At 48.3% G+C, this 19,322-nt stretch overlaps 1 protein-coding gene across 3 annotated transcripts in view; it reads right to left on the bottom strand.

Annotated features, from left to right (window-relative positions):
- Positions 1 to 19,322, bottom strand: part of JCAD (junctional cadherin 5 associated) — a 52,875-nt gene that overhangs the window by 18,729 nt on the left and 14,824 nt on the right. Inside the window, exon 1 of one of the 3 annotated variants that reach the window (XM_072328801.1) lies at positions 7,590 to 7,678. The exons of the other annotated variants lie outside the window; for them this stretch is intronic. The gene's annotated coding sequence lies outside the window, so the exon portion shown is untranslated. Of the gene's footprint in view, positions 1 to 7,589; positions 7,679 to 19,322 lie in introns of those variants that run through there. 3 annotated transcript variants of the gene reach the window in all.

Raw genomic sequence — 19,322 nt, 5'->3', positions numbered from 1 at the left:
CCTCCGGACTAAACAGTTCCACAAATGAGGTGACCTAAGAGGTTGGCTGCAATCATTTCTCTCTTACTCACCTCTGTTCCACTGCCCACCTAACCCAGCTGCAACCCTTCTGTCCAGGCTGCCCCCACCTTCCTTGTGCCATTAACTTCACACCTCTGCACTCTGGTGCCTTCATTTCCCAGTTCCTTGAGAAACTAAGGAGCAACATGCCTGGGGAAAGAAGGAGCTACGCAGGCATGCTCTGCTTACACATCCATAGGGCCACCAGCACTGTCCCTGCACTCAGGGCTGTGAGATGCTGATGAATGTGAAGACAAAATCTTGGGAAAACAGAGGGACTAGAATCAGAGATGCACCTGCTAAGAACACACACAGATGTCCCTGAGTCTCATAACCAAAGATCCTGTTCCTGAATGTGATGGCACTGCAGCTCTCAATCAAACAGCTGGAAGGTTTTTTTTTCTTTCCCCTTTTTAATGTGGGCGAAACAACATTCCTTCTGGCCTTCCTCCTCCCCCTAGTTTTTCTTGGAAATGGTTGAATTAGTTTGGCCGATTATATTAGAATAAATTTAGCCGGAGAGAGACACAACCTGAAAGTCTCAGATTGAGTGATAAAAGCTTGACAGACTACAGCAACAAAGAACAGGTTCCTGGAGCAGAAGTTATATTACTAGATGGGACTGCTAGCTCAGTCTAAATATAACCCTGAGCAACATCCCAGGAGAACATTCAAGTCTTTGGCCATGGTAATCCCTCCTGTTTTCTCACTGGTTTTGCATGCGTGCATACAAGACAGCTTATCAAAAGCAAGCACCCAGCAAGGCTTTCGCCTCGATCATTTCGTCCTTTTGGAGACACTGAAGTCAGAGGGGTGTATGGAGCAGAGCAGAGCAGTGCAGATATGCCCCTGCCCTCTCCTCAGACCCACAGACGCTGCCCAAACAGCCGCCTCCACGTCTGGTTACTGATAAACCCATTCATGTGGTAAAGATGAAATTCATGTATCTGAAGAGTTTACAACAGAAGCATTCACTACAATCAAATATTAGACAGTTAATGCAAAGCTAGGCCAGGACACAGACAAAAGAGGTTACAGAAAATTAATGTAGGTTGGATGCATTCTGCAAAGCAGGGCCCAATTAAGCATATACCAGTAGAGAGGAGGGAGCAGGGAACTCATCAGAGCAGCCTCCGAGCCATTAGCAAACACCTCTGAGAAATGCTCAGAGGATGGGCAAAGGCCAAACATACTATCTAACTTCAAACAAAAGGGGGAAGGCGACAGAACGGAGGAATCATAGACCAAACAGCCCGCCTTTTGATATCAATTCAGACACATCAGCATCTCTACTTGTAAATCCTTCTTGCAGGTGTTGATTATCGTGGAGCACATGGGAGAGGGAGTGAGCATGCGACCCAGGAGGGGCAGTGTCACTTCCAACTCCTGAACTGCAGCTGTGCCCACTCCCACGCGATAAAGCCACGAGAAAACAGAAAATGTAGACTTGTCAAGAACAAACAAGGTCTAAGCAATTTAATTTTCTCCTTTGATGGAGTTGGCATCGTAGTGACGATGGGGAAAAAAGCAGTAGAAGTCGCACAGTGGAACGAGGAAAGCTTTTGATGGATGCATGTGACACTCTTATATGCAAACAAGGTGAATGTTATTTAGGTATAATTAACTGTAGGTGGGTATACAAATGTTCCAGATTGGTACGCAAGGAATTGTTAGTAAATTCCACATCAACCTGAAAAGACAGATACCGGCTCTGCCTGGAGTCTTGCTCTATTCAGTATTTCCATTAATGACTTGTAAATTAGAATAAAGATTACAATTACAAATCTGCGGGGAGTGCTGCGAGCATTTTCACGGACTATAATTAGAATAAAATCACAATGAATTAGGAAGCAATGTGAAGTGAATGACTGAGATTCCATATAGGCAGGTGCAAAGCACCACGCTGATGAGGGAAGACAGAAAAGTCCAAAATGGAACAGTAAGAGACCAACAGTGTCTCAGGAGAAGAGCCACAGAGAGGTAAGGCATCAGGAGCAGCACAGGACTTGGCACTGAGAGATGAGTGTATTTGGAGACAGACCAAGAGGAGCAGCTCTTGTCAGGCTGCTCTATACCTTGTGTTGCAGCCCTGTGACCAGCGTTGAACCTGATTCCAGCCAGATGCTGCTCCCTGCCAGTTGCATGCAGGAATGATAAAAGGTCAGTGGAGTGTGATCCCATGAGAAAAGGCTACAAGAGGTGGGGTTGTTTAGCTGAAGGAAGAGGGAGGAGGTGAGAGAATGAGACTCGATAACGAATTTCAAATATATCAGGCTGTTTGAAAGCAGTGATAATCTTGTTCTGCTCCTTCCAGATGTGGAAATCTGAAGTGACTGGCTTAGCAAGCAGCAGGGGAGATTTAAGTTAGACATTAGGAGCAGCTACCTAACCATGATGATTGGTAAACTCTGCTTACCCTGGGAAGCTACAAATCTCCACTGACACAGCTTTTCAAGAAAGAGCTAAATGGACATCTATCAGGAACAGCACAAATAAAGCAGATCCTAACATTGAAAGAAGAGATTTTGGACGGAAACTCAACAGTTTGACATTACTGCACCTCCCCTTGGCCCCAAAGGTACCTCTTTGTTAAAATGCCCCACATCTGTAATTTCTGAACATTTGTCTGGAATAGCTCCCAGCTGATTCCACAGCTTCAGTTTGTTGGCCTCCATTCTCTCCTATGGGCCTGGCTCCCTGGCTTTGTTCACCTGTAGGACCAGTACTATGGTACCTCACAAAGAGCTGCGTGCAGCTGAGGACCACCAGCTGCTCTTTGGGAGGCCAAGTCCTCTGCACAATGCCCGGCTGCACAAGAAGTGGGGTCAGAAACAACTTCCCAGCACAAGGTATTGTACAGCAGTTTGGTTTTCTCATTGGAAATAATACATTTCAAAGAAAACCAAAAGCCTTCTGTAAATTTCCAGTCCTATTAATAATCAACTCACTTGAACTACAATGCAGCTTTCTCCTTCAATACAACTGTGACAAGTTAAACAAGCACTCCATCATAACATGCCACCAATGCCTACGCTGCCCCAGACAAAGCTCCAAGACAGTTCCCACCACAGCCAACACCATACTGAGGGCTTCCAGTCCACTGGTGCTAAATGCATCATCATCCCTGCAGGCTACGCACGAAGATGTGCCAAAGTATTGCTGGCAGATAATTCAATGTTATGTTGGCTTCACATCTCTTCTCAGGGCGGCATGTTTCATTCATCTCATAGAAATGAAAAAGAAATTGGTGAATTTCGTGTTTCACCCTCATTACTTGTGGGCAGCAGGGTTCACATTTTTTTCCTCTAGATGCAGAGATTCAGGCAGGGAAAATTACAGCTCACATCCTCTCTGCATTCCTTCAGCAAGAGGTCCTGACTGAAATCACCGAGGAACTGTGCCAGATGAACCCATGAATGAACAAATGAATGACCCAACGTCTCTCCGATAAAATTAGGAATCAGGGAGGAGGAGTGAGCACTACAGAAGGTTTATCTAACAGTGAGCAGGTACTTGCTCCTGTCTTTTATCTTGCTGGCATGGATGTATCAGCAAACCCATGGGGGCAACAGGGAGAGCAGCAGGAGTCTGTTCAGATGCAGGAGGGCAGGGAGAGAGCAGAGGGCCCCCCTGCTGTGTGACTGGCAGAGTTCAGGGCTCACCTTCCCAGATCTGCCAAGGAAAAATGGTAGCGAGCAAGATTTCTTTTTATCTGAAGTAATGTGTGTGTTTGAGTATTCAGTTCTCACAGTGATGCACAGGCAGGAGTTTGTATCTGAAATAGTGTTGATTTTTAAGTTTGCTGTAGCCCAACCCAGCACTGACCGAGCATTCATTGGCTGAGGCTCATAAGCCTCCAAAGAGAAATAAGCACATCAACACAGAGGGGAAACATCCATACAGGCACAGACACCGCTGCTTATCCAGGCGGCTTCTCGAAATGCCAACAGCTTGCTTCCACCGCTGTCAGCGCAGTAATGTGCTGCTCTGTCATCCGTCCAGGTTCTTCTTGGCAAAGGAGCAATGGTTAAAGAGCACTCGCAGATACTCCGTCCCGCAGATATAACGAGTTCTTAGACCAATTGGCAGCATATGGTGCATTTCCTCAAATGACAGCTTTTGTTTGTCACAAGAGGAGAACGAAAAAGTACATTTATTAAACAAAACATAATTAGCCAACTCTCTCCATCCCCAAAAAGAACTATAGAAGATGGTGTTTTTCAGAACTTGGACGAATGTTTCCCTGCTGTTATGACACTTCGGTATGGAGTGATCCATCAGAGCACTGGCTGAACAAAGCAAATGAAGTCCCATTTGTTGTCCACATATCTAAGAATCACGATGCTAAGGACTAATCATCTCACCTCAAACACCGATGGGCAAAGTGCTAATGGGCTGCTCTCACGCTAGGACAGCAGGAGTTTTCTGTTTGTTTTTTGTTTTACTACTTATTTTGTGTTGGTTTTTTTTTTTTTGAAGGAAAGCTCTTGTACAAACCACAAAAAGAAGGGTCTCCGTTAACAATATTCAATATTTTAAAGAATACATTTGTAGAAAGGGATCCATCACACAGCCTAATTTCTTTGAGGTGACAGTGACGTGACTTACAGAGCCTGGGATCTGTGATCAAAAGGATCGCACACATCACATCCCATTCATCACAGCAGGATGGACCAGCCCATCAGCCAGGGCTCATGGAGGAGATCTCCAAACAAACACTTTCTCCCACTCCAGACGTGGCTGGGAGCAGAACGCTTCAAGACAGGAATGGCATTCTCCTCTTTCAAAGAGATAAGGGCTATGTCTGTGGGATAAATAAATGCATCTGTTTGTTTATCCATTTTCAGACGTTACCACCCCCCCTTGTGTTGTTATCCCTTTTATATTACCCTTGTATGTGTAATTGAGTGCCCTCTCCTCTGGATTGACCCTCTGCTTCTTCCTGTATTATATATGTCTTTGATCTTCCCCTCCTGCATCTGTGTGTCCTGCCTTGGAGTCTCAGCAGGATTTCCCCTCCTTGCACCACTAGAAAACAAATGCCGAAGTGGTGTTTGCCAGCATTAGTGCAGAAGAAAAACAGACAGTGAAGAAGCTCACATTCACCTCCCCTTGTGCAGGGTATGCACAAGTGGGGGAAAGGCACAGACGGATGAGCCCCAAGGACCAACAAACAGCATGAAGAAGAATTATCCTAAACATTCAGAAATGGCTGCTAAGTTTTCCCCCTTCCCCCAGTACCTGGGCACTTTCAAAAAGCAGAACTCCATCCCCAGCCTTGCTAGACTAGCTCAAATTCCAAACACCCTTCTCTTGCCCCCACCATTTGGGATGGCCCAAGTCTGCAATACACTCAGCCAACAAAGAGGCTGCTGCTAATGTTTGTTCTCTGCAGCACCACAATGCCAAAGGAACAGCTGGTTATCACTACATAGATGTGAAAAGATGCCGTCAGTTCACATGGAGACCTTAACAATGGCATCAAGACTGCTGGAGGGCTGACCAGCTCCTTCCTCTGCAGCTGGAACCGGTGAGTAAGCTTCCCCAGCCAGCCCCAGTCCCCTGGCTCTTGGAACAAAGCACAATAGCAAGGTTGCAGAAAGTGAGATAACCCTTTCCACTCAGGCGCTGGAAAACAACATCTGCTAAAAAACAAATAAACTGGTGTAATGGCTTCTGCAAGAGACCCAAAGGATTTCATGGATGCAGCTCTCGGTTGGGTCAACACATTGTGAAAAGCAAATTACAGGAGAACAATTGTTTCAGAGCAAGTTCTTCCACCCCTGAACTCCCTCAAGGTTAATTAGGATGGCCTGCAGCCAAATTAATTAGAAGATTTGGGCAGGCCTTTGCTGCACTCGTAACTAGTTCCAAGGTGTCCGAGAAGTTCAGAAATGCATCATTTTCCAAACAAAGTCTGCTTGGCAAAGCCCAAGTCCACGTGCACCGTGTCATTTCTCTGGCAATCAGGAGGAACACTTAAAAGTAACCTTCTGTAACCAGACGGCTAAGGCAGAAGAATTTTCTGCATCCTTCTCACTGAACAATATGCCCTTGTTTATTTCTGTGTGCTTTTTAGGTCATAGGAGGCCAGTGAAACGATGCATCCAAAGAACAATATACCACTGTAATACGCTGCTTGACACACGCGGCCGGGCAGGCTCTGACAGATCAGTGTTTGCCAAGAATTGAGGAACACATGTCACAGGAGCAAGAAGAGATCCCGAACATCACCATAGAATGGGAGGATTTAGCAGCAGCGCCCACCCTCTGAAACAACAGAGCCGTGGCATTTGGAAACACATTGTGCCCAGTGGTGAGAGTGAGCATCCTGCTGTGGGGAATGGATCTGCCCAATTCTGCACCTCAGGCACTGCCTGCCCCGCTCCCTCCTGACTCCTGCTGCCACCCGTGCACAGCTGGCAGGACAGCAGGATTTCCTCCAAGTGTTATCTCGGTGTGTGGTACAACTGTAAGAACATAACAGGGTAGAGCAGGTCCAGCCTCTGTGATTAGGAGCTGCAAGCACAAACTGAGGCTCTCGCGGTGGCTGCATCTCCAAACAGCACAGCCCTTCCCTGTCATCCATCTGACGATCCATCCGCAGCTTGAAGGCTGCTATTTTCCACGTGTCTGTTACCCACAGACAGCAGCAGCTTTGCCGGGTAGGATCAGAACTTTTAAAGCAACAAAACCAAGAGGCTGCAGCTCCAGCGGAGCAGCACAGCGGGATGCTGCCCGGCCCCGCACCGCTCCCATGGTCACCGGCCGAGATGTGACGTCCCGGCTTTGCGGATCAGACCGACCGCTCGGCACAGTTACATCACATCTCCGCTGTCAGACATCTCGGCATGGAGGGGCCGTGCCACAAAAAGCTTTTATTCTCGTTTCTCGACAAAATAAATAAATAACCACCACAAAACTTTGATAGATGCGAGAGACCGCTGGCACGGAGCCAGGGGCACAGAGAGGTCATAGTTTGTAATTCTGGGCCAATTCTGGAATGACATAACGGTACAGATCTCCTCCCGACACGGCCGCTTTTTCCACCCCCCCCCCCCCCCCCCCCCTCCTTTGCAACAGTCAGCGGCACGAAACGGCGACGGGAAGGGAAACAAACCCCCACGAGCTCTGACTGCCGAGCAGGCATCACAACGAGCGCAGCCCCCAGGAACAGGCGACGCCTCCGACCCCACGCCGCATCCCGCCGCCTGACGCCCGCCGGTGCCGAGCGGCAGAGCAGGGGACCCCGAGGCCACCCACGGCCCCGCTGAGCCACGGGCACCCACCGACCCCGGCACTCCGCGGACCGGGGCTCCCGCTGAGGGCGGGGACGCGGGGCCCTCCGCAGGCCGCCCCGTCCCGCGGCGGGAGACGGGGGCAGCGGGGGCAGGTGCAGGGCGGCGGGAGCGTCCAGAAGAGAGCGAAGGGAGGGGGACGCCCGGCACCGGTGGGACGCTTTCCCCGACGCGCTTCCCAGCCCCGAGCCCACCCGCCCCGAGCCCCCTCGTCCGCCCGCCGCCACTCACCGCTCCGCCGGCCGCCGCGGGACCCTCAGGGCGGCGGGGCCGCCGCGCTCAGCGGCCGCGGCAGCCGGGAGGCGCCCAGCCTGTGGCGCCCGCGACCCGCGCGGGGCGGAGCGGGGCGGGCCGAGGCGGGGCGGCCGCGGGCGGTTCCCGGGGCTCTCCCGGCCGCTGGCGCTGTGCCGCTGGGGCCGGGTCTGCGGGAGGCGGTAGAACCGAGCGGCGCGGGCTCGTCTCTTTTCGTTTTCTTTGCTATTATTCTGGTTTGTTTCCTTGTTTCCCCGCTGTGCCCGCCGCATCCCGCTCGGCGCACGCCGTGGAGCTGCCACACGTTGGGCCCCCTCTGTCTGCCTCGGGGCACATCCGCGCTTCTCCCGAGTCCCGTTTCCCCAGGTCGGGAGGAGCGTTGCTGTGCCCAGAGCCAGCCCCGGGCGCCGTCCCCGCTGTGGGCTCATCGCGGGATCCGCCGACCCGCGTTTAATCCGGCTCTGTAAACACCACATCGCTGGGTTTGACATCCAGCTCGGGCAGGGAGACGAGCACGAAGTGCTGCCAGCTGAACAGAGCGGGGCCGGCAGAACGGGGCAGCTTCGGGCATCACCACCCACCAGCACAGGCCTTGTCCTGAGCCGTGAGCCGTCAGAGGTGCGTCCCATGGCCGTGTGTCCGTCCAGGAGGGTGACACCTTAGGGCCTGACCCAGAAACCCGGCCAGGACCCTCCACCGGCAACGCCGGCGCACGGCCCAGCTGATAAGAGCAATATAAACTTTCCTCTCACAAGGAAAACGTGCAGGAAGAGCACAGTGAGGAGGGAGAGGAACCGGAACACGTCCTGCACAGCCACTGCCTCTGTTGGCACAGACTGGTGTGAGCCCAGAGCTCATCCTTGCCAGGGTTCACATTGACATTAACAGGCATTTTGAAACATCCCCTGTATCACTGGCTCCCATCATTGATTCGACCTCAAGAAGCAGGTGACTGATTTGGAAGCAGATTTTAGCCTAATGACCCTTTTAGAAGGGTACGTTTGTGAATCATTTACTTCAGCAGGTCCTTGGGCCTGCCAACTGCTTGACATCTCTTAATTGACTTTTACCCTAGGCCATCACAGTGCTTACATGTGTTCATAATTGGAGTCTATTCAGCATGTGCTCCGGTACATAGTAGAAAAGCAAGGGCAAGGAGCTGGATGACGGATCCAAGGGCCCAGCAGTCTGGTGGTATGGCAGTATAGGAAGTATATATATTTGCTCAGTGCAAATTTTGATGTGATTTTAATGGCATAGGAATACTTATTCCCTGAAATACTGTAACAGCTTTGTCTTAGACCCAGTTGCTGGGGATGTATTTAGGAACGTACACTGAAATCATCACATACCTGAAGTTTAATATAACTAGCCACAGATGTGCTATTGAAACTCTTCTTATTCCTCTTGCCTGTCCTATGTGGCATGTTACAACCACAGTGTGTTTAACTTTCTTAGAACAGATGATATTCATAAACAAAGCAGCTATTTACACATGAAGAAAGAAAATGTCACAATACCCCTCATGCCAACAGTCACCTGTTGACAGAATTGGCACCTCTTTTCAGTTTGGAACAGGGGCTGCGGATGTTTTATAGCTTCATCAAGGGAAACATTGAATGTTACCATGGAGAGGAGATGTCTTATTTATTTATTTATTTATTTATCTTCTGCTGCTTTACCTGTATTTTGACCTGGTATTTGGGGATTCTGTTCCTTAACTACTTTCCCACTTCCTACACATCCCAAAGGAGTGGATGTAATAGGCGTGAGTTTGCATGGAATAGAGGGAAATAGTTCGCAATATGGGGTGATGACCTCTCTGCAAGGATTATTTAATGCACAATTGTTGGTGTCTGCAGGGGGTGTTGGACCAGGCGCTGAAGTAATTCGTTGCCAAGCAAATAAGAGCCTGGAGACAGCACTGAGGTCTCACAATCAGCTCTGATCCAGAGGGGTGGTGAAGGGAGAGAGGCGTCTTTGCCTCAGTCAGTCTTTGGTGTCTGCTGCAGCTGTGGAACTCAGGTAATTGCTGGCCTTTGACACTCAGTGCTTTGGAGATAGGTATGAGGAGTCACTGGTGCTGCACTTCTATGAATGCTGCCACAGAACAGTGGCTCTGTGCACTGATGGAACTTATTTTCCTGTAGGTGTATGGATTCACTGACCACAGAAATACCTCAAGTCTTGAAGTGGGACACCTGAACATGTGATGGAGGGAGGAAAAATGGATAAAAAAGCTAAAAACAGTAATTAATGTGGAGGTATCGTACACACATACTGTGTATGAAAACGCCTGAACGTTGTGAAGGCTGACCAAGAGGTTAGGAGGTGTGGCACACAAATCACCCTTCAAGTTTTAGCTGTTTTACATTTTGGAAAATTGGGTTGTGTTTCTAAAACGTTTGAAGTGCAAAGTGTTGTTAAAATAATCCTTGCAGCTCTTGATCATTCAAGGACTTGGCTGGGGGTGCTCAGCAAATATTAATGAATTTCTCATCATAATATGCAGGCGAGGTGGGAAGCTCCAGCAGCAATTGAGCACGTCACCCAGATGACGAACAGAACAGCCAGGCCTAATTGTTCAGCAGAGTTTCCTGACCAAAGTATTTGTACAATCATTCAGCTGAAAATCTCATAGAAAGGGCTGGGAGCTCCAACAGGCCTCGCAGCAAGGTCTGGATGTGGGGCTGGAGAGGTCACCCCTAAAAACAAGGGAAGATAGAAGAGAAATTGTTGTGAAGTAGTGAAGTATATTGGTGCTGGATCTGTCCTGTATTTCCTAGTTTAAAATGTGCGTGCTTACTACCTAAGGAAGGCTGATGCTTGCTTTAGCTCAATGGAAAGAAGATGGATTTCATGCATTAAGTACAAGGGTACATAAATGTCATCATAGAGACATTACAGCAGCTTGGCTGACGTCCACAGGTATGAAGGCAAAGGACTACGATGGCCACATCATCATTTCTGCCAGTGACTTGACAGTCAGTCATTAGGGAGCAAAGTCTCTCAGACACTGTCAGGTGAAGTCATAGCTGAGAATGGGCATTTGAGATGTATGCAGCTGTACAGCAGTCTTTTTCTGAGCATAGCTGAGGTTTGGGCTTTATTTCTGTAGTCAATAAGCAGTGGTTTGCAAGGGCTGTGATCCCACTCACATCACTGTGGAAAAGTCTGATGAAAGCAGGCTTCAAAGAAGGTAAAAGAAGAGTGGACTCTGGCTGGATCTCTTGTATCACCACAGGATCTCGATGGTCATTGTTATTTGCCCACTTCACTGTTATGTGAGGTGCTGGCAGCTCACAGCCAACACTCAGCAGCCTGTGAGGTCCTGCCTGATATCCAGGATGACCCCAGATTTACAGTGGGGAGGTCAGACAGTGACCTGTTGCCATTACAGTGAAGGCTGAGTGGAAATTCAGGTTGCCCACAGGCATCAGCTGAGGATCCTTTGCTTCTCATGAAGATAGTCACAAAGCTGCTTTGAAAAAAGCAACTTCAGAACAGCTGCAGACATATTCTTAGCAGCATAAATAATTTAATTTGCAAACACGTCATGTGTTTGCTGAGCAGCTCTTTATCTGGGAGAACAGAGGCTAAAGTAGTGGGGTACCTGATGGAAGAGATGCACAGAGAAAGCATGCAAAGTAATATAGAACAGGAAAGGCAGCAGAGGAATTCTTACTTATTTCTGCTGCATGTAGTCGGGCTGTGACAATCACTGCTGTAAGATTCAACCAAAGGCCTGAGATTCGTAAGGAACAAATAAAAAATGCGTACAGGCAGCAACAGAACCTGAAGCCGCAGCAGTAAATATCAAGAAATGAGTCTGGAGGGGTTGCACTCTGCAGCCTGCCCTTCCCCAGGAACCGTGGGTTCACACTGGGAAATAGAGGAGTAGCACTGGAATGGCGCATTTTACTACAAATCCACATACGGCCTGCAGTAAAAAGGCTCTTTTTATGATGTTTTGCAGCACGGTTCCTGTTAGTTCCATAAGGATTTAAATAACAGCTATTTAAGTTTTGCTGACCAATTTCAGCCTGTAGCTGTGGCAGTAATCAATTTTAAAATCATTTATTTCAAAGGCAATGCTTTTCTTGCTGAAATACTGCCTTCTTGCCACAGATCGACATGAGCTTGTTTTAGGAGATGTTGAGGGCAGAAAACTATCTATAATGAGCTGCTTTCTCTTTTGCTTTTCTGTAGATGCCGAGTGCTGTGGCAGGGGCAGGAGCAGGAGGCAGGGCTGTCTGCAATGGGAGTACTCAAAGAGTTCAACAAGAGTTTGCGAGACCCCTTCATGCCAGGACATTTCCACACAAAACCTCACCCAAAAAGCTGAAATTACAGTTCTGTTACAGAGAAAAATGCGAGAATGGCATGCAGGTTTTGAACCAGAAGAGCTATGTTTATCTCCCACAGAACAGCCCCTTGAAGGTGGGAGCGTCACCCGGGGTTGAAAGGTGCACAGACAGCCGGTGGAGGGACGGACGGTGGGACACGGCGCACAGGGGGTGTCTCCTGGGGGGGACGCTCCGGTTATCTGGCTGATATACACCAGGATGGAGCTGCTTTCCATATCCAAACACATCTTGACACTGGAGATTGTGCAGATCCCTGGGCTCTGGAGGGAGGCCAGGGCAGCACTCCCACCCCTCACAGCTGATGGAATAGGGGAGGTATGGCAGAGATCTGTTATCAGGGCAAGGACGTGTCGCTCTGATGTGCTGAGAGGGGTCAAAGGATTATAGCTTAAATCCATTCTTAACAGAAAAATCTTTTCAAAGCGCCTGGCTTCAAGTTGTGAAGTCAGCCCAGGAGCATGCTGTTATCTGTGGGGGCAGCATGGATGCACCTCTGCCTCAAGTGTGGGTCCAAAAAAGAAAACCAGGCTGCAAAAAGCATCCCTGTGGCACAACAACGTGCTCGCCAAGCTGCTTTCCTTCCCCCTCACACCCACTGGTGAACAGGTTCAGAGAAGCGAGTGGGAGCTTTAGACCCACAGCAATAAACTTGCACATGTATATTTTGGTCCTGAATTTAACTCTTATTCCCTCTTATATTATTTTGCAGCAGCAGTTGTACTTACACAATATGCTGTCATCCCCTTTCCTAACTAGTCATCGCTTCCAGTGCTTCTGGAGGGACTGGAGAGGAGACACTTCTTCAAGGAAGTGCATGTGCCAAAAGATATCTGAGAAACATAAAAACACAGTCTTGCTCAGTAACGTGTTAAATTACTGAAACTGTGCAAAGGGCCACAGCACCAACAACAGAACGTAAGGTCTTCAGGTGTGTAGGAAGTCTAATTTAGTACGAAAGTCTTCACATTTCTTAAGTAAATCTGTGGCAGCTGATACTGATATTACAAATAAGCCTTGCTTGGAAGGTGAAGAACTCCCAGATCTCACACCAAAACGCTTCTCTGGTTAAGCTGAATTCTTCCATTTCCCTCCTTCTCTCCAACACCGGAGGGAAAATGGAACCAAGGACCAAAATAATAAAAAAGCTTTTATTAGGCAAGATCTTGTTCATCTTAATCAGAAGGCATCCATATGCATTTTACTAGGTTATTTAAGTCCAAGGCAGCCTCCTCTACACACACAGCCCACTTGAATCACCAGAGGGCTTGCAGGCTCATCAGTGAAAATTACACCTATACTTATGCTGTACTTTCTCTGCTTTGGATCAGAAACAATCACCACAGAACCCTAATTTATCACATCCTTTCTTTCCCTGACTGAAGATTCATTCCCCATGTTTGGGGGCACTGCAGTGCAGCCCAGTGGCACACTCTCATCAGGAGGCAGGCTGTGTGCTGTGATGTGTTTGTACCACGCGCTCTTTAATCCCATCACCAGTCTGCCCAAACCCCAGACAAGTCCTCACTCTGGGGATCCCATGTCCCCCTGCCCAGACAAGGGGGACCTCATGATATCTCACTTCACCCAGAAGTATTGCAGAGACCCAAACCTAGGAGATCCTTTGTTCAGGCTGATTTAGACTGTTTGTCCTTAGGAAGATCAGAGACAAAAGCAGCCAGTCAGCCTCTGAGTGAACTCCTGCCTGAAATGAGATTAAGCACTCCCATGCACATGCAACTTGGAGTTGGGCAGACAACATCAGGGAGCTGAATTGCATCCACTCCAAGAAGAAAATTGAAATAGAAATGAGTCTTCTTCCTTCATCTCTTTCGTTTGTTGTGCCCTGCAGGCAGCATGCACCTGTGACCATGTGTCCTCCAAAGTCAGTGTACACTTGCCTGGAGAGAAAAAGTCAGGCTTTGTTGTTTATTTCCAGTCTTTACCAGACGAGCCTCTCCTTCTATTCAACATGAACTCCGTGCTCGTGAGTAGCATCACAAACAACGTAACCACTTGACACACCGCAGAAGGGAGGTTCAAGAATGAGTTGCCACGATCAGTTCCTTACAAGCAGTGACTCTACGGAAAGAGACAAGCCATCACTGCAGAAACAACACTACAATGCTGTCCTCTGCCTGCCAGGAACCATCTTCCTACTTGACCAGCCTAGAGGTGGTGGTGGGAGCTGCTCATCCTCTTCAACATAAGGCAGTGGCAGTTCTCTGGGATGCCCTGGGCTGATGGTGTTGCAGTACGGCCAGTGAGGAAATCTCTGCTGAAGGGTGTTTCCACATAGGAGTGATGAAGGAAACAGCCTGGGGCAATGACACCATAACCCAGTACAGCTGTTTCTGCAGTGATCATCTGTTTGCATCCTAGGATGCAGTAAAGAGCAGCTTGGAGCATTTGTGTTGCTGCTTATCCTCTGTCTGGGCTGTTGTTAAAACTAATGCAATGCTCACTAAATGAAGTGTTTGGGATGAGGTCCAAAAAAGCACTTAGGTGCCTAAATCCAAGACGGCAATTCACAGCTGCCTAAGGACTTGGGTTCCCCCTTTGTTATACCCCTTCACAGAGCTCCTTCAGAAACCTGGACTTCTGTACCTTAGGTGGGTCCAGCCACCAGAGCCTACCTCCTGCCCTTCTGCCAGGACCCCAGGTGGGATGGCCATGCCCAGAGTCCCTCAGGTGCCCCGGGAATGTGCCCTAGGCTCTGGGTTCAGGTTGCATTTGCTCAAACTATGGGCAATGCTATAATTCCCCGCTGATACAGCCACCATGAGGGTGATGCTCCTTGCTGATGCTGCGGGCTGTCTCCAGCTGGAGAGCCATGGTGCATATGGAACAAGGTTTGGCTTCATGCTTCCAAAGCAAGCAGCAGGGATGAGTCTGCTGCTTGCCTGGTTTGGGTATGTTTGCCATGTGCATGGAAGCTGGATAGGATGTGGGGTGCCTGGCTAAGAGCTACTTGTACCATGTCTTGTCAAAGATACTGGATAGATATAGCGTAAAGTCTTTTCTAACAGCATAAAGTGCTTCCATTAAGAAACTCTTCTACAACATTATAGGATATGTCTGTCCATGTGTCTCTTTCCTCAAGACAGAGCTCCAGTTGGAACAGAAAACCAGTAACTGAACCTTAGTGACTGACAAGGCGCAAGAGAGAGGAGTGTAGCTGCAATTCTGCCACAGCTTATTCATTCTGCTCCTGAAAAAGTCAATTACCTTTCAGGAAGCTCTTTGGAGAAGGGAAAAGCTGAGGTGCTTATGCTGAGAACTCATTATCTGGGACAGCAGCACCCCAGCCTGCAGCCCAAGTATCTGTTTAGATGATCTGGCAGGCACCACTCAGCCTTGTTCGTGTCCTTTGCTGCGAGATCATTAAGCTTTGCCAGGTTTCTCCTCTCATCTGATAAAGCAGTTAGGGCCCATGTAACAGACACTTGCACATTTCAGATGTACGTCTCAGGTAGGGCTCTACATGCACAGGCTGTTTTTCTCATTTAGCCCTTCAGTTAAAGCAGTTTACCTAAATCCATGTTGGACTGTAAAAGGCATAATTGATCTAACACATACACTCCTGATGATGTCAGGGAGTGGCTGTAACAATCCGGCAGATGAGCTGAACTGATAGGTAATAAATGAGATGACAGGCGTGGTTTATAATGTTAAACCAGACGCTGTCAGCACCCTTCAGTCCTGCAAAAATGCTCTAATTCTTCATGTAGCTATTACTGAAATATATCAAGAAAATGTGAGCTCTGAGCTTCTCCTGCTCCACTCTGTTGCTTGCTCCTCGTGCTTGTACCTGGACAGCCCGGTGTGGTGGCATGTTTCTGAAGTGATTTTGAAGATCAGATTTTGTATCTTCTCAGCCTGCAGTGACGTTGGCAGGGTGAAGATGAGGGCTACTTTGGGAAGGAAATGGGTCATCTGTAGGTCTATCCATGTGTATGCATCTAGCTTGGCCCCATGCTCCAGTCACACTGCAATCCATATTTCAAAGGGACCATCATTCCTACTCAAATTACTGGTGCTGGCGGAGTGGTAGAGCTGGCAAGTGAGCTTTCAGGAATGTCTTGATCCTTCGCAATCCATATGAATTGGGTCCAAGTAGTAATATTCTTGGAGAGCCAGATACACAGGTTTTGCAACGGTTGGGAACGGCAAAGCACGCATATTAATAAAACAGTCACAGTGCTCTTGCAATTGTTCTGATTGCAATGATTGTAAGCAGAAGTTTTCTTTTATCTGGTTCATAGTCTCTGTTGCTTCGAGCTTGGGGCTGTTGGAGGCAGCTGAATAAGAGTGCTACAATCAAAAGAGTATTTGATCCAGGAAGTACCAGCAGTCTACTTTGGCAAGTGTAGTGGAAGTGTGAGGAGGGGAGATTGTCTGAAGGCTCATTTCCTCATCACTGTTCACACAATGAAGCTCAGAGTACATTATCAAAGGTGTCCTGGCTTACAGATAAAACTCAGTTCCACTGGACATGTACAAGCATATCCATAACTGTATATAATGGCAAAAGTGACTATCACATCAACCGTCACATCTGTTGTTCTCTTATTACAGGCTTACTTTGATGAGGTGCCATCAACAGGGACAAACACAGGACCCATTCTAGAAACGCTGTGAACTAGATACAAAACAAAGCTGCTTATAAGCATCTCTTTTGCCCTCAGCCAAAAGTAAGTGAATCAAAATTGGTTCCCCCGCACATTTTCAGAAAGTTGTAATAGCTGCCATTAAGAATCAAAGTCTTTGTGCTCCAGAGGCCAAAGCACCCCACATTTCACCTCCTTTGCAATAGCACAGGTTTATCATTTGCACAATGCTGTCTCTTTTCAGGGAATTCCCAGTGAAAACAACCAATATTAGATTTCAGGTGCAGCAGGAAAATGTACAGCGAAGCACATTTATTCTAGAGATAGACTTCTGTGCCTGGGTACACTGCGGTGGATTTTGCTGAAAAGGGCAACTTTTCTGCAAAGTTCTGTCAGATCCTCCTCAGCAGGAAACAATTATCTGCAATATCAATTTCCTGCAGAATTTCACAAATCCTTCCCTACAGGGATTTCACCTTTCATTGTTTCCACTGCACAGAACAGAAAATCTAACTGCGGTAGTACAGAATCAGAGCTAAGCCATATTTTTCAGCCTCTGGCAGCTGAAGGGAATATTCTCATCTTGGAGTAGAAGGAGATGGACAAACAGGGTAGTGACTGGTGACCAGAGTCCCAAGATGACCTCCAGAGTTCCTTTGTGACGCTGTATTTCTGTGTCTGGCTGTACCCAAAGGAAGAGGGTAGAAGGGCAGGGTGGTGGGTTGTGTGGCAGCGTGCTGGCACTTTTCTGTCTTAACCTGTTCTCTTTTTGTTCAGCTGTAGCAGTGAAGGGTTACCAGGCAGGATTACAGCCATGGCAATCACAAATTGCATTTTTGGTGTGCTGTCTGCATTTTTTGTCTCATTCCTAACCCCTTTTCCAAAATGAGATTCTACATGCATAGACACAACTGCACCTGTGCAGGCTGCCCAAGAAGCAACCCAAGGCATTGGAAGGAAGCTTTGAGATTGCTGTACATATGTGCCGACCTTAAAGTGGCATGGCTGAGTGCCAAAGAGAACTCATGGGACACTGCTGGAGACACACAGCCAGAGCAGGGACTTCTCTCTTGCAGCAGATTTGTGCATGCAGAGCTATCATACACCAAAGTTTCCTTGCAGAATCTACCTTTTTCCTCTTCCACAGACATTTCTAGAAGGACAAATACGTACTTCAGGCTGTGTGTAAGGTTTCTGCATGGGCAGCGGTGCAGGCAGCGCACCCTGGGGACACCAGCCACCCTCAACTGCAACAAGATGTGGCGGCCATGGCAGGTGCATTTTGCGCCAAGAAAGCCCATGCTGCTTTTCTACCTTCCTGGGGCAACCAATTTCATCTAGTCCTGCTAGAGGAGGCCATCAGGCGCCCTCAGGTTTGGGACATGAATCAAAGAACGTCCTTAGCACCAGGAACTGCTCATCCAACTGAGATCTGGCCATGGGGAGGACAGGAGGAGCCATAGGGCAGCATGAAGGGCCGGGCCCAGCAGCAAGCCAGGCCTTTACCTGCATGGAGCAGTTCCTTCAGTGTTTGTCCACCTCCATCCTGAGCTGTTTATTAACTCCACCCACATGACTCTGCATTCAAGTGAGCCGGATCCAATTTTCTGACTGAGGGAGCCCTCAGATCTTTACCACTCCCAACCTGATTTCATCATGAAAAGCAAATTAACCTTCAGTGCCTGATGTTCAGTACCACTAGCAGCAAGCACAGAGCGTGCACAGCTACTGGCAAGAGAAGATTCAAATCCTTGCTAAGCTCTGGCTGCACAAGGAGAGGAAAAGGAGCACTGGAGCATGCTTGATGCAGCCCTAGGCCTGTGAAGGCACACAGACCCATAACACTGAAAACTAAAGTTCCAGAGCAGTTCTGCAGTGTTGTTAATATCCTACGATACTCATCTCAGGTCACCCATCTGTATTCACAGTCTTTTACTTGCTGGAGTTTTGGCAGGACAAGAGGTAATGCCTTTAAGTTTCTTCAGGGGACGTTCAGGTTGGATTTTAGGACAAAATAGGAGAAAATCTGTCTCAGAAAGAGTGGCGAGGAATTGGAACAGGCTGCCCAGGGAGGCGGTGGAGTTGCCGTTCCTGGAGGTGTTCAAGAAAAGGGAGATGTCACACTGAGTAACCTGGTCACAAGCATGTCACAAGCATGAACTGATGGTTGGACAAGATCTTGGTCTTTCCAACCTTAATGATTCTGTGATTCTATGATTCTGTGATTCTGGCAACCTTCAATCCCCTCCAAAACTCATTTCCCACTGGAGATCTCAGATCAAGGTTTCCTTCAAGGAAAACAGGTGGTCTGGATAAACCAGCCATGACCCAGAAAGAATGAGAATGTCCATCAAAAGTTTGTTTGCTTAGTTCCAAAGTCCAGGTGATCCTAAAAAATTTGTTTCTGTAGAAACTAGGGGAACAACAACAAAAGGAAAACGATTTGTTATGGTGAGGTTCGTATTCTGGAAGCCCTTCTGAAGTGCCTGCAGATGACAAACGAGACATGCTCACAGGGAGGGCAGGAGGTGGAGCACACCCAACACTCACCCCAATGCTTTGTTCTTACCCAGCTGTGGCGTGGCTGTCCCATGACATGCCACAGAATCAACAGCGGGCAAACTGTGACTTCACTGGCTGGGAGCACTGCTATGATTTCCAAGTAGCGAGAGGAGCAGCAGCGTGGGATCCTGGCGCTGCTCTGGGAACATACATGCTGGAGCAACATGTCATCACTA

Source organism: Excalfactoria chinensis, chromosome 2 (assembly GCF_039878825.1).
Source record: "Excalfactoria chinensis isolate bCotChi1 chromosome 2, bCotChi1.hap2, whole genome shotgun sequence".
Lineage (NCBI taxonomy): Eukaryota > Metazoa > Chordata > Aves > Galliformes > Phasianidae > Excalfactoria > Excalfactoria chinensis.
This window is presented reverse-complemented; position numbering and strand designations above follow the sequence as displayed.